We start from the raw sequence: 27,094 nt of genomic DNA, 5'->3' as shown, positions 1-27,094 counted from the left end.
TACTGCACAGAAGGAGGCCATTTCTGCCCGTCGCGTTTGCACCGTCCAATAAAGAGCTATCAAGCCTAATCCCACTTTCTACCTCTTGATCCACAGACCTGTAGTTTACGGCACTTCAGATACACATCCGAATACTTTCGAAATGTGGTAACCGTTTTTGCATCTACCACCCTTTCAGGCAGTGCGATCCAGGACAATTCGGCTCTCACGACCCCTCCCCCAATCAGCACCACCATGATCTGTTTGAAGAAATTTCCAGCACCTCCCACTAAACCACCTACCCATTTCTTTAAAGCTTTGCCTCTTCTTTGTTGACCACCTCTGCTAAGGGAAAAAAGATCCTCCCTATCCACTTGATCTAGGCACCTCCTAATTAAACACCTTAACAACCTCTCCCCTCAGTCTCCTATGTCTCAGAGAAAATAAAACCAGCCTGTCTAATCTTACCCCAGAGCTAAAATTCCCCATTCCAAGCAACATCCTGGTAAATCTACTATGTACCCTGTCTCGTGCAATCACGTGTTTCCTGTAATATGGTGACCAGAACTTCACGCAATACTCCAGCTGTGGCCTAACTGTTTTATACAGTTCAAGCATAACCTACCTCCTCTTATATGCTATGCCTCGTAAATTAAGGAATGTATTCCGGATGCTTTCTTAACGCACTTTTCTGCCTGTGCTGCTACATTCATGGGTATGTGGACATACATTAAACATTCCCTTTGTTAGTGTACACTTTTCAGTGCCCTACCATTTAATGTGTATTCCCTTGCAGTGTTCGCCATCCGCAAATACATTACCTAATACTTCTCCGTATTGAATTCCATTCACCCGCTTCTGCCCACGTGATTACTTCATTGATAACTAGCTGCATTCAAGAACGTTCTTCTTCATTATCATCCACACAGCCAATGGTTTTGTCATCTGAAAAAGTTTTAATCATACCCCCTTCATTCACATCTAAATCATTGATGTTTACTTCAAAAATCAAGGAGCCATGAGGAGACCCACTCGAGCAGCCCTCCAGTTGCGAAAACACCTTTACCCTTTGCTTGCTACCCCCAGGAGCATTTTGGATCCAACTTGCTACTATGCATTGGATTTCATGGGATTTTACTTTCCTGAGCAGTCTGCTATATGTAACCTTGCCGAAAGCCTTGCTAGGATCCATAGACACTACCTCAAATGCGCTACACTTATGGACAATCCATGTCTGAAAATGTAATCAATTTAGTCTTGCAGGACCTTCCATGAAAACATCTACGCTGTCTTTCCTTGACCAAACCGAGACTTTCTAAAAGAATATTAATCCTTTAACTCAGAATTTTTTCCAATAATCTTTCCACAACCGAGGTTAGGATGATTGGTGTGTAATCGATCATCGATCCCTTTCTCCCTATTTGAACAAAGATACGACAATAGCAGTCCTCCAGTCCTCTGGCACCACACCTGTAGCCAGAGAGTATTATTATGGTCAGACCCCCTGCTATTTCCTCTTTTGCTTCTCTTAACAGCCTGGGTACATTCCACGTGGCCCTGTGGATTTTTACAATTTCAAAGCTGTTAATCCGCATAAGACTACCACTCTTACTATGTTTATTTCATTTAATATTTTACTTTCCTCCCCCCCCACCCCCCGATTGAAACAGCTACATCGCCGCTCTCTTTTAATAAATAAAATGCAAAGTATTCATTCAGAATCATAAACAAATATTCCACCTCTGCACATAGATTACTTTACGGTCTCTAATGAGCCCTACCCAATCTTTAGATATCGTCTTGCTCTTAATATATATTTAAAACTTTGGGTTTTCGTTGATTTTATTGCCAAAATATTTTCATGCACTCACTTTGCTTTCCAAATTCTTTTTTAATTTCACGGTTGCACTTCCAATAATCTTCTTGTCTTTCTGACGCATTGATGCTTCGCTATGGCATAAGCCCCCATATTTTCCTGTATTCTACACTGTAAGCACCTTGGTTTCAAGGGGGCTCTGGATTTGCTAGTCCAACCCTCTTTCTTTGAGGGAAGGTAGTTGCTCGGAACCCTGAGGAACTGCTCCTTGAATGCCTCCCAATACTCTGGCACCGTTTTGGCTTCAAATATCTGTTTCCAGTCAATGTTGGCTAAACCTTATCCCTGCTTAACAGATTTGGCTTTTGCCCAATTGAGATTATTTATTCCTTGTGAAAACTTGTATTTTTCCACAACTACACTAAATCTAACTGAATTATGATCTTATGATCACTAGTACCAAAATGCTGTCCTATTTATACCCCTTCCACCCGCTCAGCTTCATTTTTTGAAACTAAGTCAGAATCGCCCCTCCTTTCTTTGGCTTGCAACAAAATGGCAAATAAAGATCTGCTGAATGCATTTTAGGAATTCTGCCCCTATATGCAATTCGCACTAATTATATCCCTGTTAAGATTAGTGTAGTTGAAATCGACGTCTATTCCTCCACTGTAACGTTGCCAACAATTTTGCTCTGCTCTTTCATTCTGACTGGTCGCGTTCGAAGTACCCTCCCAGCAGTGTGATCGCCATGGTTATGTTGTTCAATTGATCCCATCTCTCTAGAATTGATGATCCATCAAGCATAATATCTCTCCTCAGCTGCAATGGTTTCCTTAATCAACAATTGGAAGTATCCCCTCCATTCGTTTTTATCCCCCTCTCTCTCCCGCCCAAAAATCACATCAGCAGAAATGTTGACCTCCCATACCAGCCCTTCTTTCAGCCATATCTCCGTAATCGGTATAAAATCAAACTCATCACTGGCACGTGGCGTTAGGAGTAATCCCGAAATTACTACTTTTGGGGTCCTGCTTTTTAATCTCTCTCCTAGCTCGCTACAATCTCCCTGAAGTGCCTGATCCATCTTTCTCCGATATCATTGGTACAATAATGGACCACAGCCTTTGAATTTCACTCCCTCCCGCCATCATCCCCTGCAGCCGCTCAGTTCAAAACTTGACTCTGCACCATGTTGGCAACATACCATACTGGGATGACGTCTGTGGCCTGTCTGCTCCACTTATAATCGAATCTTTTACTATTACTGCTCTTACACTCTTCTCCCCCAATCCCCGCCCCACTGTGCAGCTGTGACAGCAGTCCTACTGTGGAATTAGCTATCACTGCATTCCCAGATGAACCATCGCCCCACCAGTACTGAGAACAGAATGCTGCTCGGGGAGCGAGATGCACTCGGGGGACTTATATAATACCTGGCTGATCCTCCACTTCTGCCTGATGACCACACATCCATTTCCTGCCTGCACTCTCTTAAGCTGCCAAGTGAACATCTCAAGAAACATGCTATCCAAGAAGGTCTCGGTCTTGCGGAGTCACTGCAGTGATTCTCCCATTGATACCCCTTTCATCTGCCCAGCTTAGTTGCCTAAAACGACGTAAAGAATCGCCCTCTTCCTTGTTGGGCTTGCTACATACAGGCTAAAAAAAGTTCTCCTGAATGCAACTTAGGAATTCTATGCTGTCTATACCTTTTACACTGAATGTATCCCAGTTAATATTACAGTAAATGAAATCACCCAATATTACTGCAATATGTTCATTAATCTGTTAGACATTTGCCAACACATTGCTCTTTCTATCTCCCTCAGATTTTTTGGGGGCCTACTATGCACTCCCAGCAATATGGTTGTTCGATTCTTCATTTAGCTTCATTTGAAGATCACTCTATCATGTCACCCCTTCTCATAGCTGCAATATTTTTAGGAATCAACATTGCCACCCCATCCTTCTTAATCCTATCTCTATCTTGTTTGAAAACCTGTAACCAGGAATGTTGAGATGCAAATACTGCTCCTCTTTATGCCATGTTTCAGTAATTGCGAAGATATCATGCTTTCACATAACAATCTGTGCCGTCAGCACCGCTGCCGTATTCACCATACTCCTTGCATTTAGGAATATGCCATTATGCACAGCCAAACGTATGTATTGTCTATATTCCAATCATTGTTTGCTCTGTCTTTCGAAATGCCATACTAATTTTCGACCTTCCAGCTCTAGCTGTGCTTTCCTCCTTTCTGATTAAATGCACATCTTCGAAAGGAGAAGTGACTGGAAGGCAGTTTCCATGGAATGCCGCAGGTCTCAGTCGTAGTCACCTTGCGTTTAGAGCTATATATCAATGATTTAGACATAAATGTAGGGGGTGTGATAAAGACGTTTTTAGATTATACTAAAATCGGCTGTGTGGTTGATGATGAAGAGGAAAACCAGAGATTGTTGGGCAGAACAGTAGAACCATGAATTCAATCATGAGGAGTCTGATGTAATTTACTTGGCTATCAAGGCAAGGGAATACAAAATCAATGATAGGACACTCAGATATATAAGGGAGCAGGGGGTCCGTGGAGTGAAGTGTCACAGATCCATGAATGTGGAACGACAGTTGGTTAAGAAGGCATACGGAATAATTATTTATTAGGTGAGGCATACTCTTTTGAGCAGAGAGGTTATGCTTCAACTGGTAAAACAACATTTGGGCCAAAGCCAGCGTATTGCTTGCAGTTCTGTTCAGCACATTATAGGAAATATGTGATTGTACGAGAGAGCAACTGCACAGATTGATGAGTAGGCGAGCATCCTACTGCTGAAGCACCAATGTTCGGATGTATACTTAATTTTACTTTCCAAACTCTGCAACTTATATGCAATCATTTTATTTCATATTTGATCAGGGGACACCTCAGCAACATAAAACGCAATTTGCAGCAGATGCTATATGGAATTGTTCAATAAATAATAGAAACACTCAGCAGGTCAGGGAACATAGTTGGCGAGAGAAAGACTGGGTTTACCTCTCAGGCAAATTAGCTCTCGGCAGATCGAACGTTTTGCAGCATTACATCAAAGCATTGTGTGAGTTTCCTTTCAAACTATTAAGCAGCTTAAAAACAACACGAATAATATACTAGCAACGTCACAAAAAATGTTATCACCCATATGGGGGTCGAGCAACATCACGCTGCAGCCAACTGTGGTAAACGTCAGTACTATGAGCAGCTAAATTCAACATACTTTTGTGCACTCGGCTGATATTTCCGCGACGATTCAATTCTTGGAACCATCCTTCAAGTACGTGCACGAATCTCTCTGCATACAGCCTGTAATTATCAATCATTCACTATCCTATCGGCAATTATGGTGCATATGTTACTGTGTGCCACAAATCGTCACGGCATCAACGCAGTTCTATGTGCCTGGTCTGCGGCGGATTACCTAGTCATATGCAGACAACGTTCGTGCCCATCTTTTCATGTGGACGAAGCATTGGTATTGATACCTTTGCTTTCTGAGAGCAGTGATATGAGCGGTTTGTTTTCTGTTCCGATCTCGAACTGGAGACCAAATAGTTATTTGTGCATTTTCTTAACGCCGTGTACACAAGCCAGCGCTTCTTTCTCCATCATGCTATCGTCTCTTTCAGCCTTGGACAAATTTCAGGTTGCAGATGCAACTGGTTGCAGTTTGCCTGACACATTTGCTTGCAGTGACACATTTGCTTGCAGTAACACATAACCGACCGTGTAAGACTACAGGTCACTTGCTGATACCAAATATTTACATAGTCATACAATACACGTAGTTTCTTGGAGCACGGCATGTGTCTTGCCTTCTGAAATTATGTTTCTTGAGATTTACCCCAATCCCAGTAGTCACCCTTGCGTAGCATCTAATGCAAAGGTTCCAGCAAAGTACTCAACCCCGGTAGAAAGTTAATAAAGTAGTTGAGGAGTCCCAGGAACGAACGCATCTCCGTCACGTTTTGTGGTTTGCGTGCATTCTTGAAGGCCTCCGCCTTGGAGTCTGTGGGACTGATGTCGTCCATCACAATTTGTTTCCACAGAAAATCGACCTCTTGCACCTGGAAAACATACTTGAAGCGTTTCAGCCTGAGTCCCACTCGGTCCAGTCGCTTTCGAACCTCTTCCAGGTTGTGCAATTGATCGGTGGTGTTTCGACCAGTGATAAGATGTCGTCCTCGAATACGACTATAATAGAAGCGATTTCAGCAGAATCTCCATGTTCCTCTGGAAGATGGCCGCTGCCAAGCGAATCCCAAAGGGGCAGCTGTGATTCACGAACAGTCCTTTGTGCATGTTGATGCAGGTCAACTTCTTTGACGGTTCAGCAAGCTCTTGCTTCAAGTAAGCGGAGGTGAGGTCTAGCTTGGTCAACGCCCTTCCCGCTGCTAGCGTTCCGAATAAGTCCTTCGCTTTGGGTACTGGATACTGATCCTGTAACGAGACTCGGTTGATAATCATCTTGCGGTATACGCAGATTCTGACCAACCCATCGCTGTTAGCACCGGCACGATTGGACTGGCCCACTCGTTGAAAGCGACTTGCGATATGATTCCCTCTTGGTGAAGTCTGTCCATCACGATTTCGACTTTCCATCGCACCATATATGGGACTGCACGGACCTTGTGGTGAACGGGCCATCCGCAGGAAAAAGGTGGATCTCCACTGTGAAGTTGCCGGTGCCTGGCTCAAATAGAGCCAAGAATTGTTTGGCATGTGGGCGCACATGGCGACATCCGCCAAGGACACGTCTTTAAGTCGCGCCAGTTCTACAGGAACTTGCCGAGCCAGCTCCAGCCGAACAGCATAGGGCCATCGCCTGGTGCAATCCATAGTGGTAAATCATATACCATTCCGTCATACAATACTTCCACTGCCGCACTGTCTGTGATAGATATGAGTTATTTGGTGTAAATGCAAAGTGGAGTGTGAACCGCGCTCAGTTTTGGCCTCCATGCCTTGTTACTCCACAGTTTATCAAAGGCCATCTTGCTGATTATCGATTGGCTTGCTCCCCTGCGCAGTTTCATCGAGATTGGAATGCTGATAAGTTTGAATTTTATCATTATCGGAGGGCTTTTGGTGGTGAAGATGTGTTCCCCATGCACTTCCTTCTCATCCTTCAGCTGAGTTGCCTCTACTGCTCGTTCAGCGTGGTCTGCACTGGATCCGTCGCTCTCTGCTGATTGTGCCACATTGTGAGTCCAAGGTCGCTTGCACAATCGCTGAAGGCGCTCCATTGTCCTACAGCGACTACACACATTGTGCTCAAAACGATATTGATGGGCTCTGCGACTGTCCCCGTATCAGCAGTATGGCGTTAATGGATTCACATTACCGTTCCCCAGCGGGCTTTAAGTCACCCTAGCCCTTTCGTTACAATCCTGCCTGCTGAAGGAATTATTTTATGCACAGTACTTGCCGCTTACCTCGATTGTGTGATGATATCTGCTTTGTGTTGTCGCTCTTGGATATGAAGGCCTGGGCTATCATGATGGCCTTGCTCAGTTCCAGGGATTTGGCAGACAGCAACTTGCGAAGGATGCCTTCGTGGCAAATTCCATGTATGAAAAAACCCGCAACATTTCACCGAAGGATCCTGCAAATTCGCACTGCCCCAGAAGGCGTTTAAGGTCAAGGATTAAACTCAACACGGTGCGGCCAACGGAGCGATCGTGCGTGTAAAAGCCATACCTGACCTCTCCTGGGGCTTGAGGTGATCCTTAGCAAGCGTGCAGAGCTATGTGTACGATTTATCCGTTAGTTTGGCCGGTGCCTGCCAGTTCTTACGGAGGCCATATACCAATGACCCACATATGGTGAGGAGAATCGCCATGCGCTTGATCCCTGTTTCAGGCGTGACCTATTTGTTGCCACAAAGTACAGGTCGAGGCGCTCAACGAAGGCGTCCCAATCATCATCCTCACTAAATCTCAAAAGAATACCAACGGCAGCCATTTCCGCGTGAAATTTAGTGGTTGTAACTCGTCGCCAGTTGTTATGTTTGGAATATATCCACGAGGCTGTGCTGTAGATCTAAACCAGTGCGACCTTGGTCTGTTTAATATAACCCCAAAGTGAGGCAGCAACGTGGTGGACTGCCTTTTAATGCCTGGTTAATGCCAGGTTACACACACATGACTCATAGGTCTTCCACAGGTGTGCCCTCTGTTGGCAAGTCTTACACACAAGTAAGGTTCACATACATAACAATAACCATCACATAATCCCCCACCACCACGCTTCTCGGGGGTTAGCATTCACCACAAACATAACTGGACAATCATCATTTTAGGTTGCCCTCTAAAAGTGAGTTATTTGGTGACTGAACAGTCCAATAAGGTAATTACAGTCTCTGTCACAGGTCGGACAGTCATTCGTTGAAGGTAAAAATGGGTAGTGAGTCTGGTTTGCCACAAGTTCCTTCCACCGCTTGCTTGTTGCATGCATTCGGGGACGAAACTCAAGTTGCTCAGTGCCCTCCCGGATGCTCTCCCTTCAATTGGGATGGTCTTTCGCCAGGGACGACCAGGTTTCGGTGGAGAAGTTGCATTTTATCAAGAGGCTTGATGGGTGTGCTTGAAATGATTTCTATGCCAAACTGTGCTTCGCTTGCCGTGTAGGATTTCCGAGCAGAGCGCTCGCTGTGGGAATATTGCATCAGCCATGTGAAAATGAGGCCTGCTCAATGGAGCTGGTTGAGTATGGTCAGTGCTTAAATGCTGGAGATGTCGGCCTGATCACGGACACACATGTTGGTGCGTCTGTCCTGGGCCATTTGAAGGATCTTGCTGACACATCTTTGGTGGTATTTCTCCAGCGATTTGTGCCGTAACATGTAACTATTCACAATGGCAGAAGCTGTTCCAGGTGGATAAAGTGGGGCATGAATGCCGGCATGGAATGCTTGGGCCAAATGTCCTGTCTCTGTGTCGTTGATAATGATGCAGAAAGCTGCAAACTGCAGGAAGAAACCAATGCCCTGGTCAGGTGGGCAGAACAGTGGCAAATAGAAATATAGAAACAGAAAATAGGTGCAGGAGTAGGACATTCGGCCCTTCGAGCCTGCACCGCCATTCAATGAGTTCATGGCTGAACATGCAACTTCAGTACCCCACTCCAGCTTTCTCGCCATACACGTTGATTCCCCGAGTAGTAAGGACTACATCTAACTCCTTTTTGAATATATTTAGTGAATTGGCCTCAACAACATTCTGTGGTAGAGAATTCCACAGGTTCACTACTCTCTGGGTGAAGACGTTTCTCCTCATCTCGGTCCTAAATGGCTTACCCCTTACCTTTAGACTGTGAACCCTGGTTCTGGACTTCCCCAACATTGGGAACATTCTTCCTGCTTCTAACCTATCTAAAGCCGTCAGAATTGTAAACGTTTCTATACGATCCCCTCTCATTCTTCTGAACTCCAGTGAATACAAGCCCCGTTGATGCGAGAGGTCGTGATGCGGAGCGGCAGCGTCCCAGGCCTACAAAAGGCCAGCGTGTGTCGGGGAGGCCCAGTTGAAGGTCGAGATGCGGACCGGCAGTGTCCCAGGCCTACAAAAGGCCAGCCTTAGTCGGGGAGGCCCAGCGGGAGGTCGAGAGGCGGAGCTGCCGAGGCCGAGGCCTACAAAAGGCCAGCGTGAGTCGCAGAGCCTCAGCGGGAGGTCGAGAGGTGAAGCTGCAGCGGCCCAGGCCTACAAAAGGCGAGCGTGAGTCGGGGAGGCCCAGCGGGAGGACGAGAAGCGAAGCGGCAGCGTGCCAGGCCTACAAAAGGCGTGCTTGTGCATCTGCAGCGGGGCGAGAAAACAAAAAAGGAGTAGAAAGTAATCAAAAGATAGCTTATCTTTTTATTTTTTTTATATCTGTAAATAAACTGTTAACATTGTTGTCGCCAAATTAAGTTCATCTCAGGGTTAATTCACGGCAGGAGATCTCGGACACGTGATATACACCTCCTGTACTATGTGGGATCTGAGGGACACATCCGGTGTACCTGACAACTACATCTGTGGAAATGTATTTGCGTCCAGCTCCTGACGGGCCACGGTGCATAATTGGAGCTGAAGGTGGATTCACTCTGGAGCATCCACGATGCTGAGAATGACGTGATTAGCACGTGTAGCGAGTTTGTCTTACTGCAGGGAAAGGGTCCACAAACAGATAGTGAATGGAAGACCAACAGGAAGAGCAGTGCAAGGAAGATAGTGCAGTGGTGTACTGCGGTCATCCCCCTGCAAACAGATACACTGCTATGAGTACTGTTGAGGGGGATGACTCATCAGGGGAGGGCAACAGCAGCCAAGTTCATGGCACCGTGGCTGGCTCTGCTGCACAGGAGTGCAGGAAAAAGTGTGGGAGAGAGAAAGTGATAGGGGATTCAATTGTAAGGGGAAAAGACAGGCGTTTCTGCGGCCGCAAAAGAGACTCCAGGATTGTATGTTTCCTCCCTGGTGCAATGGTCAAGAATGTCTCGGAGCGGGTGTAGGACATTCTAAAAAGGAAGGGTGAACAGATAGTTATCGTGGTGCAAATTGGTGCAAAAGATAGGTAAAAAACGGGATGAGGTCCTACAAGACGAATTTAAGGAGCTAGGAGCTAAATCAAAATGTCGGACCACAAAATGTGTAATCTCAGGATTGCTACCAGTGCCACGTGCTAGTCAGCGTAGGAATCGCAGGATAGCTCAGATGAATACGTGGCTTTTGCAGTGGTGTAGGACGGAGGGATTCACATTCCTTGGACATTGGAACAGTTTCTGGGGGAGGTTTGACCAGTACAAACCAGATGGTCTGCACCGAGGCAGGACAGGAACCAATGTCCTCGCAGGAGTGTTTGCTAGTGCTCTTGGTGATGAGTTGAACTAATATGGCAGGGGAATGGGAACCAATGCAGAGAGACGGAGGGAAACAAAATGGAGACTTTGGAACAGACAGAAAGGAGATGAGTAAAAGTGGCGTGCAGAGAAACACAAGGCAAAAGACAAAAATGGCCACGTTGCAGCAAAATTCTAAAGTGTCAAATTGTTTTAAAAAGGCAAGCCTTAAAGCTCTGTGCCTCAATACGAGGAGTATTCGGAATGAGGTGGACGAATTACCTGTGCAGACAGCAGTTAACGGATACGATGTAGTTGGCACCATGGAGACATCGCTCCAAGATGACAAAGACTGGGAAGTCAACATCCAAGGGTACTCAGCATTGAGGAAGGATAAACAGAAAGGAAAAGGAGGCGCGGTGGCGTTGCTGGTTAAAGAGGAAATAATGCAATTGTAAGGAAAGACATTAGCTTGGATGAAGTGGAATCGATATGGGGAGAGCTGCAGAATACCAAAGGGCAAAAAACGTTAGTGGGAGTTGTGAACAGACCTCCAAACAGTAGTAGTGATGTTAGGGAAGGCATCAAACATGAAATTAGGGGTGCGTGCAATAAAGGTGCAGAAGTTATAATGGGTGACTTTAATATGCACATAGATTGGGTCAACCAAACTGGAAGTAATACGGTGGAGGAGGATTTCCTGGATTGCATAGGGATGTTTTTTTAGACCAATATGTCGAGAAACCAACTAGGGGGGAGGCCATCTTAGACTGGGTGTTGTGTAATGAGAGAGGATTAATTAGCAATCTCGTTGTGCGAGGCCCCTTGTGGAAGAGTGACCATAATATGCTGGAATTCTGCATTAGGATGGAGAATGAAACAGTTAATTCAGAGACCATGGTCCAGAACTTAAAGAAGGGTAACTTTGAAGGTATGAGGCGTGAATTGGCTGAGATAGATTGCCGAATTATACTGAAGGGGTTGACTGTGGATGGGCAATGGCAGACGTTTAGAGACCGCATGGATGAACTACAACAATTGTACATTCCTGTCTGTCGTAAAAAGAAAAAAGGGAAGGTGGCTCAACCATGGCTATCAAGGGAAATCAGGGATAGTATTAAAGCCAAGGAAGTGGCATACAAATTGGCCAGAAATAGCAGCGAACCCGAAAACTGGGAGAAATTTAGAACTCAGCAGAGGAGGACAAAGGGTTTGATTAGGGCAGGGAAAAATAGAGTAGGAGAGGAAGCTTGCAGGGAACATTAAGACGGATTGCAAATTTTCGATAGATATGTAAAGAGAAAAAGGTTAGTAAAGACAAACGTAGGTCCCCTGCAGTCAGAATCAGGGGAAGTCATAACGGGGAACAAAGCAATGGCGGACCAATTGAACAAGTACTTTCGTTCGGTATTCACTGAGGAGGACACAAACAACCTTCCGGATATAAAAGGGGTCGGAGGGTCAAGTAAGGAGGAGGAACTGAGGGAAATCCTAATTAGTCGGGAAATTGTGTTGGGGAAATTGATGGGATTGAAGACCGATAAATCCCCAGGTCCTGATGGACTGCATCACAGAGTACTTAAGGAGGTGGCCTTGGAAATAGTGGATGCATTGACAGTCATTTTCCAACATTCCATTGACTCTGGATCAGTTCCTATGGAGTGGAGGGTAACCAATGTAACCCCACTTTTTAAAAAAGGAGGGCGAGAGAAAACAGGGAATTATAGACTGGTCAGCCTGACATCGGTATTGGGTAAAATGATAGAATCAATTATTAAGGATGTCATAGCAGTGCATTTGGAAAAAGGTCACATGATAGGTCCAAGTCTGCATGAATTTGTGAAAGGGAAATCATGCTTGACAAATCTTCTGGAATTTTTTGAGGATGTTTCCAGCAGAGTGGAAAAGGGAGAACTAGTTGATGTGGTATATTTGGATTTTCAGAAGGCTTTCGACAAGGTCCCACACAATAGATTAACGTGCAAAGTTAAAGCACATGGGATTGGGGGTAGTGTGCTGACATGGATTGAGAACTGGTTGTCAGACAGAAATAAAGAGTAGGAGTAAATGGTGAATTTTAAGAATGGCAGGCAGTGACTAGTGGGGTACCGCAAGGTTCTGTGCTGGGGCTCCAGCTGTTTGCATTGTACATTAATGATTTAGACGAGGGGATTAAACGAAGTATCTCCAAATTTGCGGATGACACTAAGTTGGGTGGCAGTGTGAGCTGCGAGGAGGATGCTATGAGGATGCAGAGCAACTTGGATAGGATAGGTGATTGCGCAAATGCATGGCAGATGAAGTATAATATGGATAAATGTGTGGTTATCCACTTTGATGGTAAAACAGAGAGACAGACCATTATCTGAATGGTGACAGATTAGGAAAAGGGGAGGTGCAACGAGACCTGGGTGTCATGGTACATCAGTCATTGAAGGTTGGCATGCAGGTAGAGCAGGCGGTTAAGAAAGCAAATGGCATGTTGGCCTTCATAGCGAGGGGATTTGAGTACAGGGGCAGGGAGGTGTTGCTACAGTTGTACAGGGCCTTGGTGAGGCCACACCTGGAGAATTACGTACAGTTTTCGTCTGCTAACCTGAGGAAGGACACTCTTGCTATTGAGGGAGTGCAGCGAAGGTTCACCAGACTGATTCCCGGGATGGCGGGAATGACCTATCAAGAAATACTGGATCAACTGGGCTTGTAATCACTGGAGTTCAGAAAAATGAGAGGGGACCTCCTAGAAACGTTTAAAATTCTGACGGGGTTAGACAGGTTAGATGCAGGAAGAATGTTCCCAATGTTGGGGAAAGTCCAGAACCAGGGGACACAGTCTAAGGATAAGGGGGCAGCCATTTACGAACGAGATAAGGAGGAATTTCTTCACCCAGAGAGTGGTGAACCTGTGGAATTCTCTCCCACAGAAAGTTGTTGAGGCCAATTCACTAAATATATTCAAAAAGGAGTGAGATGAAGTCCTTACTACTCGGGGAATGAAGGGGTATGGTGAGAAAGCAGGAATGGAGTACTGAAGTTGCATGTTCAGCCATGAACTCATTGAATGGCGGTGCAGGCAAGAAGGGCCGGATGGCCTACTCCTGCACCTGGTTTCTATCTTTCTATACTTCTATAAGAGAGGATTGATTAGCAATCTTATTGTGCCAGGCCCCTTGGGAAAGAGTGACCATAATATGGTGGAATTCTACATTAGGTGAAGAAGGAAACAGTTAATTCAGAGACCATGGTCCAGAACATAAAGATGGGTAACTTCGAAGGCATGAGGCGTGAATTGGCTAGGCTAGATTGGAGAATGATACTTCAGGGGTTGACAGTGGATGGGCAACGGCAGACATTTAAAGACCGCGTATATGAACTCCAACAATTGTACATCCCTGTCTGGCATAAACAATAATAAAGCGAAGGTGGCTCAACCGTGGCTATTAACGGAAATCAAGGATAGTATTAAAGCCAAGTTAGTGGCATAAAAATTGCCCGAAATATCAGCGTACCCGAGAACTGGGAGAAATTTTGAACTCAGCAGAGGCGGACAAAGGATTTGATTAGAGCAGGAAAAATAGAGTACGAGAAGAAGCTTGCAGGCATCATTGACATGTACTGCAACAGCCACTGTAGATATGTAAAGTGAAAAAGGTTCATAAAGACAAACGTAGGTCCCCAGCAGTCAGAATCAGGGGAAGTCATAACTGGTAACAAAGAAATGGCAGACCAATTGAACAAGTACTTCGATTCTGTATCTACTAAGGAGGACACAAAAACCTTCCAGATATAAAAGGTGTCAGAGGGTCTGGTAAGAAGGAGGTACTGAGGGAAATCCTTATTAGTCAGGAAATTGAGTTGGGGAAATTGATGTGATTGAAGGCTGATAATCTCCAGGGCCTGATGGTCTGTGTGCCAGAGTACTTAACGAGGTGGCCTTGGAAATAACGGATACATTGACAGTCATTTTCCAACATTCCATAGACTCTGGATCAGTTTCTCTCGAGTGCCAAAGTAAACGCACTTTTTAAAAAATGAGGGAGAGAGAAAACAGGGATTTATAGATCGGTCAGCCTGACATCGGTCGTCGGTAAAATGATGGAATCAATTATTAAGGATATCACAGCAGCGTATTTGGAAAGAGGTGACATGATAGGTCCAAGTCAGCATGGATTTGTGAAAGGGAATTCATGCTTGAGAAATCTTCTGGAATTTTTTGAGGATGTTTCATGTAGAGTGGATAAGGGGGAACCAGTTGATGTGGTATATTTGGACTTTCAAAATGCTTTCGACAAGATCCCACACAAGAGATCAATGTGCAAAGTTGAAGCACTTGGGACTGGGAGTAGTGTGTTGACATGGATTGAGAACTGTTTGGCAGAAAGGAAGCAAAGAGTAGCATTAAATGGGTACTTTTCTGTATGGCAGGCAGTGACTCCTGGGGTACCACAAGTTTCTGTGCTGGGGCCACAGATGATTACATTGTACATTAATGATTTAGACGAGGAGATTAAATGTAGAATCTCCAAGTTTGCGGATAACACTAAGTTGGGTGGCAGTGTGAACAGCTAAGAGGATGCTATGAGGCTGCAGAGTGACTTGTATAGGATAGGTGAGTGGGAAAAGGCCTGGCTGATGAAGTATAATATGGATACATGTGAGCTTATCCACTTTGGTTGTAAAAACAGAGAGACAGACTATTATCTGAATGGTGACTGATTAGGAAAGGGGGAAGTGCAACGAGACCTGGGTGCATCAGTCACTGAAGGTTGGCATGCAGGTCGAGCAGGCAGTTAAGAAAGCAAATGGCATGTTGGCCTTCATAGCGAGGGGATTTGAGTACAGGGGCAAGGAGGTGTTACTAAAGTTGTACAGGATCTTGGTGAGGCCACACCTGGAGTATTGTGTACAGTTCCTATCTCCTAACTTGAGGAAGGACATTCTTGCTATTGAGGGAGTGCAGCGAAGGTTCACCAGTCTGATGGCCGGGATGGCGGGATTGATATATCAGCAAATAATTCAATTCGGATAATTGTGAAGTAATGTATTTGAGGAGGTCTAACAAGGCAAGGTAATGAACATTAATTGGTACGATGCTGAAATATGTAGGGGAAAAAAGGAACAGCTGATTGCAGATCCACAGATTCCTGAACGTAGCAAGCCAGGTAGATCATGTGGTTCAGAAGGCATGTTGAATATTTCACTTCATTTCTCACGGCATTGAATACAAGAGCAAGGAGGTTATACTTGAACTGAATAAAACAGTTGGAGTACTGTGTTCAGAATGTTGCCTGGACTGGAGAATATTGCTTTAAGGAAAGATTGGAAATGCTGTTCTGTTTGCTATGGAACAGAGGACGCTGATGCGAGACCTTATTTCGGTGTATAAAATTATCAGAGACCAAAAAGGAGTGGGTAGGAAGAACTTGTCTCCCTTGGCAGAGTGGTTAACAACCACGGGAAATATATTTAATGTTCTTGGGGAAGTTCAGCTGTTGCGACAAGCTATGTGTTTGTCGTGGGAGTCTGGAACTCGCTGCCTGACTGGTTGGTAGTGGCAGGAACCCTCATTAACTTTAAAAATACTTGCATGAGCATTTAAAATTGCAGTACCCTACAGAGCGGACATCGAGTTGGAAAGTGGGATTCAGGCTGGGAAGGTCTTGGTCGGCCGGCACCTGCACGATGGGCTCAAATGTCCTCCTTCCATGCTGTCATTTTTTGCATTTCGACATGACAACAGTGGCCACAATTTAGATGCACTTAATTTGCTGCGAACTGCTTTGGGAAATCCTGAGGTGATATTCGCCGTAGAAATGAAAGTTTTTTTTCTTTCCCAGCGTCTGAAAAAAGTGCATATTAATAAGGCGGGCGAGCTCTATTTTTGGAGCCTGATGCGAACCATGCCAAAGTAGCGGGTTTTATTCACGTACTGGCTATTTATTTTATTCTTCGTGTTAAGGTGACAGTATTTTATAGCAGCTTAAACATTTCGGAAAACATCTCACACGGGACCTTGTAATACATTGAAGCAATGCTGCAAAACATTAGTTCTGCAGAGAGCTCATGGACCTGCGGCGTGTTTGAAGCATTTAATGGACGTTTGCTTATCATCCGCTGCTTTACTACGTCTCGTATTTCAATCACAGAATGGCTCACTGCCGGTGATTGGTCTGCAGTGGAAAATATCAAACAGCAATAAATACAATACCGGTGTGTAATCCCTCATTCTCACCATTACGCTGCTCTGAACTGCAACGAGCGCGTGACCATTTGGCTAAGGCGTCTCACCTTGGTGCAAACCCTAATGTTATCAGAAAATTGCAGATTTGAGGCTTGTGCGGGTGCTTTTGTAAAATGTTGTTCAACTTTAAAAATAAAACCATTAGCTGAAGGTGATTTCCTTGCAGGGCTCTTTATTAAAAGGTATTTTGTCATTCTATTTCCTGTGTATATTTCTCACTGATCTTTGCAAATAGTTTCCAACAAACCAACACTAATTAATGCCTGTAAATTAATAGTGTTGACAATTCGAACACTATAAGTGTAATAAAAGGCAGTGGAGAGAAGTCTGATCAGATCCCATTGATCAAATCAAAGAGTGAAATATTCCCTTTTGAATCGCTGCGAGCAGGGTTCGAACCTGCGTGGGGAAACCCCATTGGATTTCAAGTCCAACGCCTTAACCACTCGGCCATCGCAGCTACAAGATGGATTCGTTATAACAGTCGAAAGATCGTTGCGAAATATCAGACAAATATACTTTTAGTCAACGTAATATCAGGCATTCAAAAATTGTGGGTTTGAGTCCCACCAGAGACAGATTTTAGGTCAGGATTTGATGTTTCCTGGGCAGCACAATCAAATTTGCAGCAAATCAATACTTCAGAGATGTGAAACTGCGGCCCCTGCACTTGCTGTTACACAACGTCTCCAATTATCCTCTGAATTCTCTGGGCGCACTGGGTCATTTGCACAGCAACAGGAGCAAGACATCGAGCCTCTGACAGGCTGAGTCCATTAACCGCTCAAAAACTTGCAAAGGACACGTGATAGAACAGTGGAACTCTTTTCGGTCGCGCGCAGCTGCTGCATAGATGACGAGAATGGATTGCCAAACCCACGAACCTGTTGCACAGAAAGAGGAGGAGGCCATTCAACCACTCGAGCCTATTGCATAGGACCAGGGGGATGACATTCCGTCCCTGATCCTGATGCACAGTGTAATATATTTGTTCGTGAGTTATCTGACACCAGAGTGCGCCACTGTCGGATGTCATTTAGGCAATCCATGAAGTCGGATCTTGTTCTTAACCGAAGTAGGAATCAAAGAGACCGGGTAACCACACGAGGCAGTTTATAATAAAGGACTCTTGTGTTATTACACACAAGGACAGGAGGAGTTATTCCGAATCTCGAGGACATTAAACCGCTGGATTCAATTAATATTGACATGATGGTTCAGTCACCGGACCAGGGGATTGACATTCCTTACCTCCAACTGTTGCCCAGGAACAGGTCGAGTCATTCAACCCTTCGAGCACATTACACAGGCGGTCAATCATAGTGGTATGATTTTTATTATACTGAACTAGTATTCCAGAGACAGGAAATTAAAGCCCACCATTAGAGTACGGTAAATTAAATTCAATTAAATAAATCTGGAAATTAAAAAAGTATCAATAATGGTGACCATTATCGTAACAAACCCATCTGATTCACTAATCTCCTTCAGGGAAGGGGATCTGCCGACCTTACCAGTCTGGGCCGATATGTGACTCCAGACCCATAGCAACGTGGTTGATTCTATACTGCCATCTGAAATGTCGAAGCGAGCCATTCAGCTGCATATGGTTGCTCACCAACACATTAACAATGAAATTAGGTGTGGGCAACAAATGCTGCCCTTGCTAGCGATGACCACATGCTTGAATTAATCAACTAGAACACTAGGACCTCTAGATTGTTAAACAGAAACAATCAGACCCTCAAGCCAGGTCACAATGTTGAGTGGAGTCAACTAGAATGCATAGCTTGCTGGCTTCAATCCATAAATCAGAGAGTTGGGTTAAAATGGAGATTTACATAGTGGCAGAAGGTGGATAGTGGTGTTCCACAAGGATCGGTGATGGGACCACTGTTGTTCACAAGTGATATTGACAACTTGACCGAGAAAGCGAAAACATCATATCGAAATTTGCAAGTGACATCTAATTATGCGGGTAGTCAAAAGTGAGGAGGACTACAACACATTAGAGGAGATCATTAATAAACTTGTAGATTGGGCATATCATTGGCTTTTGAATTTCAAACCATATAACTGTGAGGTGTTAAATTTTGTTAGGAAGAATAGGGCGGTCACTTATTATTGGAGGATACCAGTCTGGGTGGCGTAGAAGATCAAACGGAAGGCGAATACACAATACTCTAAAAGTTAAGACACAGATTAGCAAGGTCATAAATAAGCAAAACCAAAAAGCACGTATAGTATAGAATGTAGCGAATTTATGGTAAACTTGTATTTTACCTTTGTTAGACCACACAGGGTAGTGTGCACATTTCCATTCGGCATATTATAAAAAGCATATAGAGGCATTTTAGAGGATGCAGAGAAGATTTACAAGGATGATAACAGAACAGCCAGTGTACACATATCAGCAAAGGAAGAACAGGCTAGATCTCTTTTCTATTGGAATACGGAGGCTGAGGCGTTATCAAATTTTGGTGCTCTGTTTACAAGGTAACGTTCGATGGGGTATATGCTTGGACATAAGTTTACAGATTGTACAATTCAGCTGCTGCTGTTGTCCTACAGCACCTCAAGGATGCCCAGCGTTGAGCTGCTCCATCTGTTCAGAATCTATACGATTTAGCACGGTTGTGGTGCCAGAAAATACGAAGCAGAGTGTCCTCCGTGTGAAGACAGGACTTAGTATCCACAAGGTGTTTCCAGTATTCGCTGCTACCGATATCGCCATGGACAGTTGCATCTGCGACAGACAGTTTGGTGAGTAGAAATTCAAGTAGGTTTTGTAATATCGGATCGGCAGTTGTGAGGGAGCACAGCACTGTCCGAGTTGCTGACTTTCGGTTGAGATCTTAAACCGAGACATGTCTGCCCTCCGAGCTGGACGTAAAATATCCCATGCTCGCTATTCAGAAGTAGAGCAGGAGAGTTCACCCCGGTGTCTTGGAGCCAACTTTCATCCTACAAACAACATCTAATCACTATTTAATCGTGGGTTCTTGCTGGTGCAAATCTGCTTTTGCATTTCCTACATTAGTGACCAGACTGTAAAACAACTTAACTGGCTGTGAACCGCTTTGGGAAGTCCTGAGATGAATGTCCCTGCAAAAATGCTCGCGTTTTTTTATCGTTAAATAAAAATACACAATAGCAAGGCCGGTTGAATCAAATGGTTAAGCATGGCGCTGTTAACGCGAATGCTGCGCTTTCGATCCTCGTAAGGAACATCTTTTATTTTGTGTGGGGGAGGGCAGGGTAACGAGCATCTTAGCTTTGTTATTTTAGAGCAGCTTAAACATTTAGGAATGAAACTGACAAGGACCTGCAATATATTCAAGAATTGCTGCAAAATCTTAGTTCTGCCAAGAGCTCATTGAACTGCGGAGAGTTTCCAGCATTTAATGAACAATACGATTATCTCCGAAAATTTGGGACTTCTCATATTTCAATCAGTTAATGGCCCACTGCCGCTGATTGGTTTGCCGTGCTAAGTATGGAATTGAAATAAATGCAATTGCGGTGTGTAATCCCTCATTCACGGCATTCGTCATCTGTGCACTGCAGGAACAGCGTGGCTGAATGGCTAAGGTGTCTGACTTCGGAAAAACACTGATATTATCAGAAAATTGTAGGTTTGAGTACTGTCGAATCTTATTCAGCTGAATATGACTTCATTCTAAAAATTGCAGGGCTCTTTATTAAAATGCATTTTTAATGCTGTTTGCTGTGTATATTTCTCATTGATCTTTGCAACGTTTACAACAAACCTACAATCGCTAATTGATGGCAGTATTTATTAGTGTTTCCAATTAGAAAAATAGGTTTGCGTCAATGATTGCAATAAAGTGCAGTTGAGGGAATTCTGTTCAGTTTCGGCGTCAGTCATCTCGTCAGCGAGCTGATTAAAGCAAATAAAATGTTCACTGTAGAATCGCTATAAGCAGGGCTCGAAACCACATTCTATTTCAAGTCCAACGCCTTAACCACTCGGCCATCGCAACTATGCACGTTAATTATTTATTAATCTACTGGTCGGTGGAAAATTTAAGACAATTGCCGGCATGCTTGCCCTGTTTGAAATCCCAGTCGATATGAAAACTAAATCGTAGAATCATTGAATTTCACAGCACAGCAGGAATGATTTCGTCCAGAACTGGAAGCATTTACTTTCGTGAAAATGTAAACAGACTGGGGAGCTTTTCTCTGTAATAGCCAAGGCAGATATTGTCTCTAATATTATGAAGGGATGTGATAGCGCCGACGTGCAGAAAATATTTGCTATTATGCAGGAGTTCAGAATTAGAGGTCATAATTATAAGACAGACACCGATGAATTCAGAAGGCAATGCAAGAGTAACTTCTTTACCAAAGAGTGATTAGAATGTGGAAGGTGCTACAATGTTCTGGAGTTGAGGCGAATACAACAGAGGCATTAAAGAGAGAGCTACCCAAGCACATGAGTGAGAAAGGAATAGAAGGATGTGCTGATAGGATGAGTTGAAGTACGATTGAAGTGATCCGGGTCTGGGGACCTATCTCCTTTCAAATCGACTAAAAACCTGAATGCTTCCTTTGTCACTGTGTTTACTTCATCCAGAAAATGACATTCCTCCTCGATAGCAGTATCTGCATTGCCCCTTTCCTTTGTGAAAACAGATGAACAGTATTCATTAAGAAATTACCAAAATCTTCCGCCTCCACACAAAGATTACACTCAAGGTCGCGAAGACGTCCTATCCTTTCTTTAGTTACCATCTTACTCCTAATATATTTGTCAAACATCTGTAGGTTTTCCTTAATTTTAGGAGCCAAACATTTTTAACGCACTCTCTTACCATTCCTAACATCATTTTTAATTGTGTCTCTTAACTGTCTATATTCCGCCAAGGGATCATTAGTATTTAGCTGGTGGGATATGAAAAAGCGTCCCTTTTTTTTAATCCTCCCCTGTAAGTCCTTAGACGTCCAGGGGGCTCTAGAATTATTTTCCCAGCCTTTTACTTTATGCGCACATGCTTGGCCTTAGCCTTCACGATCTCCTCCCTTGAATGCCTCCCACTGTTCCGACAATGATTTACCTACAAGTAGCTGTTTCCTGTCCACTGCTGTCAAATCAATTCTCAACTGAGCAAAATTAGCTTTTCCCCAATTTGGGACTTTTATTAAAGCAGTTAATTTTCTTTAGCGACAGCTAACATGAGTCTGACTGAATTATAGTCACCGGCACCCAAGTGTTCTCCCACTGATACCCCGTCAACCTGCGCAGCTTGATTTCTCCCAGAAAAATCCAGAACCGCCACATTTTGTCTTGGGCCTGTTACATAGTGACGAAAAGAGGTTCAGTTGAATACATTTTAAGAATTCTGCACTCTTTCCCCTTCACACTATATATGTCCCAATATTTGGATAGTTAAAATCCCTACTATTACTACCCTAAGGTTTATGCACCGCAGCCATTTGCCTACATATTTTATCCGCCATCTCCATCCCACAGTTTGGGGGTCTATAATACATTCGCAGCAGTGTGAACACTACTTCTTTATTTTTCAATTAGACTCATATGACCACATTTGATGATCCCTCTCACATATCATCCCTCTTGTATTCTATGCCTCTGCAAAATGAGGAAAGCATTCCGTGTGCCTTCTGAAATAACTTTTCTGCCTGTTCGGCTACATTCACGGATTTGTGGACATGCATTCAACGTTCCCTTTGTTCCACTACACTTCTCATTGTCCTGCTATTTAACGTGCGATCCTTGGCCTGGTTCGCACTACACAAATGCATTACCTCACGATTCTACGGATTGGTTTCCATAAGCCACGATTCTGCCCAGCTGACCAGTTCATTGATATCTTCCTGCATTCAACAACTTTATTCTTCATTATCAACCACAAAGCCAATTTTTGTATCATTTGTATAAGTTTTAACCAGAGGCCCTTCATTCAAGTCTAAATCATTAATAAATACCACAAAGAAAAATGAATCTTCTGCGCAGTCTTACGGATCCTGACTCGAACAGCCTTCCAGTTGCAACAACACCTATTGTTCTTTACTTCCTGACTCCGAAACAATTCCGGATTCAACTTGCCACTTTGCCTTGGATCCCAATGGCTGGTTACTCTCCTGAGCAGTCTGTCATATGGGACCTCGTCATAAGCCTTTGCTAAAAGCCACATGCACTGCCAAAAAGTGCACTACCCTCATCGGCACTCCTTGTGATCTCCTCAGAAAATTAAATCAATTAAGTCAGACACGGCCATCCCTTTACAAATCCATGCTGACTGATCTTGACGAATCTGTGTCTTTCAAAATGAATATTTATCCTGTTCTTTAGACTCTTTTCAAATAATGTTCCAACAACCGATGTAATGCTGACTGTTCTTTAATTGTTCATCGATCCATTTTGAAACAAATGCACAACATTAGCAGTCCTCCAGTCCTTTGGCACGACGCCTGTAGCCAGAGAGTATTTTGATGGTCAGATCTTGTACTATTTCCTCTTTTGCTTCTCTCGGTCCTGTGGAGTTTTCCACCTACAAAGCTGTCAAATTCCTCAATATTACCTTTTTCACGATGTTTATTTCAGTTAATATTTCAGACTTCTTACCGATTGCAACGTCTGCATCGCCCCTCCCTTTTGTGAAAACAGTTGCAAAGGATTGATTAAAATCATACACACATATTCTGCCTCCATAAACAAATTACTTTTATCGTCTCTAATGATCCCTCATCTTTCTTTTGATATCCTTTGCTCTTAATTTATTTGTAAATCTTTGCATTTTCATTGATTTACTTGGCAATATATTTTGCTTTTCTCTCTTTGCTTACCAATGTCCTGTTAAATTTCAACTTCCACTTTATTTTCTCCTCTAGACTTTCTGAACTATTGAGCCCAAACTTTGGCATATGTTCCCCTATTTTCATTATTCTGCGCTGAAAGCACCTTGACATCCAAGGGGCTTTAGATTTGTTAGCACCACCCTTTTCCTTTCAGGAGCATATTTGTGCTGAAACCTGAGGATCTTCTCATTGAATGCCTCCCAATGCTCTTCTCATTGAATGCATCCCAATGCTCTAAAACAGTTTTTGCCTTCAAGTAACTGTTTCCAGCCCACTTTGCCTAAATCAGATCTCTGTTTACCAAAATTGTCTTTTACCAAATTAAGATTTTGTATTACGGGTGTAACTGTCAATTTCCATAACTACACTAAATTTAACTGAGTTATGATCACAAGAACTAAAATGCTCCCCATTGATGCATCTTCGACCTGCTCAGCATCATTCGCTCAAACTAAGCGCAGAACCGTCCCCTATCTTGTTGGTCTTGCTACATATTGGCTAAAAATGATCTCCTGAATAAATTTCAGGAATGCTGCACCCGCGATACTTTTCACACTAATTCTATCCAAGTTAATATAACGGCAGTTGAAATCGCCTACTCTTACTGCCCTCAAATTCCAGCACTTCTCAGACGTTAACCAACATATTTTCTCTTCGATCTCCCTCTGGGCGTCTACAGTACACTCCCAGCCCCTTTTATATTCTTGAATTTATCTAATATATCCTGAATTGAAGACACTTCAAACACATTATCTTACCTCACAGCTGCAATTGTTTACTTAATCAATACTGCGACCTCCCCATTACCCTCGGTTTTATCCCTCCTCTCACCTGCCTGACAAACATGTAACCAGGAATGTTGACCGATCATACCTGCCCTTCTTTCAATCATGTCACAGTAAATGCTTCAATATGATTCTCATCGCTGGCACGTGGAACCGGGTGTAAGCTGAAATTACTAACTTTGAGGTGCTGCTTTTTTCATCATCTTAGACGTTCTCTCGAACAAGGATGACTTGATTCAACATGAGTTCACAGTTATTTCAATGAAAGACCCGATAATTCAGTCCTGAACTCTAATTCAAGGAGTTGATGTCTTTTTAACGTGTGGAGACCTTTGCACCTAAGCCACCATAGCGACTTGACAGAGCTAGGAGTTTATATCGTGGCATGGGTTAAGCAGGATCATTGGAGAACTGCTCTGCTTCATGGACCTAGCACACACACATTTGGCATTGTGGGCTAACCCGTGCTGCCCCTGTGCCGTCGGCAATTCTGCGCCCCGTATCCTCATTTATCGCACCTCTGCCACGAACTCTCACCACTCCTCCGCCATAATCATTCGCTCCATTTCCATCGCGATCTCTGGCCTTATCTCCACCACGATCTCTTGCCGTTCCTCTGCAACAAAAGCATTCGCTGCACATCTGCCACGATCTGTCACTGCTCCTCCGCCAAATTATCAGGCCGCTTCTCCGCCACACGCATTCGCTGCATCTCCGCCATGATCTCTCGCTTCTCCTCCACCACAAGAAATGTGCTGCACCTCATGCTTTTTAAACCCTATCCGAGCTCCCACAAATCAGCATGCAATGCTTCATCTCACTTGCGATCTGTGTCATTGGTATCATAATGGATCAAGTTCTCTGGCTGTTCACCCTATCCCCCCAGCATCCCCTGCATCCGCTCAGTTATATATTTGACCCTGGCACCATAAACGCAACATATCATTCTGGATTGATGTCTGTGGCGTGTCTGCACGGTTAACTATTGAATCTTTTACCAATATTGCTCCCACTCTTCTTCCTACCTCCTGGGCAGCTGATCCGGCAGTGGTGCCATGGACTTGGCTCAGGTTGCATTCCCTGGAGAACCATCCCCCACCCCCCCACCCGCCCCGCACCAGTACTCAGAACAGAAAGCTGGGTGGAGAGTGAGAAGCACTCAGGTGATTTCTGAACTACCTGGCTGTTCCTACTCTTCAGTCTGCCGGCCACACATTCCTTCTCACCCAGCACACTTTTAATGTGCGAGGTGACCACATCAAGAAACGTGCTATCCACGAAGTTCTCAGCTTCGTGGATGCACTGCAGTGACTCTCCCACTGGTATGCTTTCCATCTGCCCAATTAATTGCGAAAAACTTAGTACAGAAGTGCAACCTTCCATGTTGGGATTGCTATTAATTGGCTAAAAAAAGTTATCCTCAATGCAAATGAGCTATTCTGTGCCGTCTATACATTTTACACTACTTATATCACAGTTAATATTAAAGTAATTGATATCCACCATAGTACAAACCAAAATGAGTGAACTTTCAGATATTTGCTATCACATTGCTTCTTCTAGCTCCCACGGATTGTTTGGGGGACTACAGCACACTCCCTGCAATGCGTTTGCCCATTTTTGTACATATGTTGAAATCATTTAGCTTAATTTAAACTCGTTCTAACATATGATTCCTTCTCACAGCTGTAATTGTTTATTTAGCAAAAATTGCCACCCCCTCATTTTTATGCCCATCTTTATCTTGTTTGAAAACCATGTAACCAGGAATGTAAAGATGCCTACCTTACCCTTATTTATGCCATGTTTCTGTTATCGCTAATATATCATATTTCAAGGTGTGTATCTGTGCCTTTAGCTCCTCTACCTTTTTCACCTATTCCTTGCGTTTGGAATATGCCATCAATCACAGGCGTGGCTGGAAGTATGTTTCCAGTGAGTTTCCCCAGGGCTAAATACCAGGCCTCTTGCTTTTTGTGGTACATAGCAATGATTAGATGTGAATGCAGGATGTATGATTAAGAATTTTGAAGATTATACTAAAACTGGCTGTGTGGTTGATAATGAAGAGGAAAGCCATAGACTGCAGGAATATATAAATGCACTGGCCTGGTGGGCGGAACAATGGAAAATATAATTCAATCTGGTGAGCAGTGAGCTAATGCATTTTGGCAGGGCTAATAAGGCAACGGAACACACAATCAGTGGTATGGCACTGCAAGACATAGAGAAAAAAGGGCTTCTTGAAATGCATGTACTCAGATCGATGAATGTAGAAGGATACGTGGTTAAGAAGGCATACGGAATACGTACATTTAGCAGGAGAGGCATGGAATACAAGAGCAGGGCGGTTATGTTTGAAATGCTATAAACACTAGTTGGAACACAGCTAATGTACTGCATGCAGTTCTGGTCACCATTACAGGAAAGACGTGATTGTTCGAGAGAGGGTACTGCTCAGATTTAAGATTAGGCGAGCATTCTACCGATGAAGCACGAATGCTCGGATTTATATTATTTTCACTTTCCAAACTCCAACTGATTTTGGAACAATTTCTTTCATAATAAAAA

General features: G+C 43.8%; 1 non-coding gene across 1 annotated transcript; it reads right to left on the bottom strand.

The window, feature by feature from the left end:
• Positions 1-17,270: 17,270 nt before the first annotated feature.
• trnas-uga (transfer RNA serine (anticodon UGA)) lies at positions 17,271-17,352 on the bottom strand. The gene has a single exon. It is a non-coding gene; the product is annotated as a tRNA-Ser (tRNA).
• Positions 17,353-27,094: the final 9,742 nt, after the last annotated feature.

The sequence above is a fragment of the Pristiophorus japonicus genome, chromosome 33 (genome assembly GCF_044704955.1).
Source record: "Pristiophorus japonicus isolate sPriJap1 chromosome 33, sPriJap1.hap1, whole genome shotgun sequence".
Lineage (NCBI taxonomy): Eukaryota > Metazoa > Chordata > Chondrichthyes > Pristiophoridae > Pristiophorus > Pristiophorus japonicus.
The sequence above is the reverse complement of the archived record's forward strand: the minus strand, read 5'-3'. Positions and strand labels throughout refer to the sequence as shown.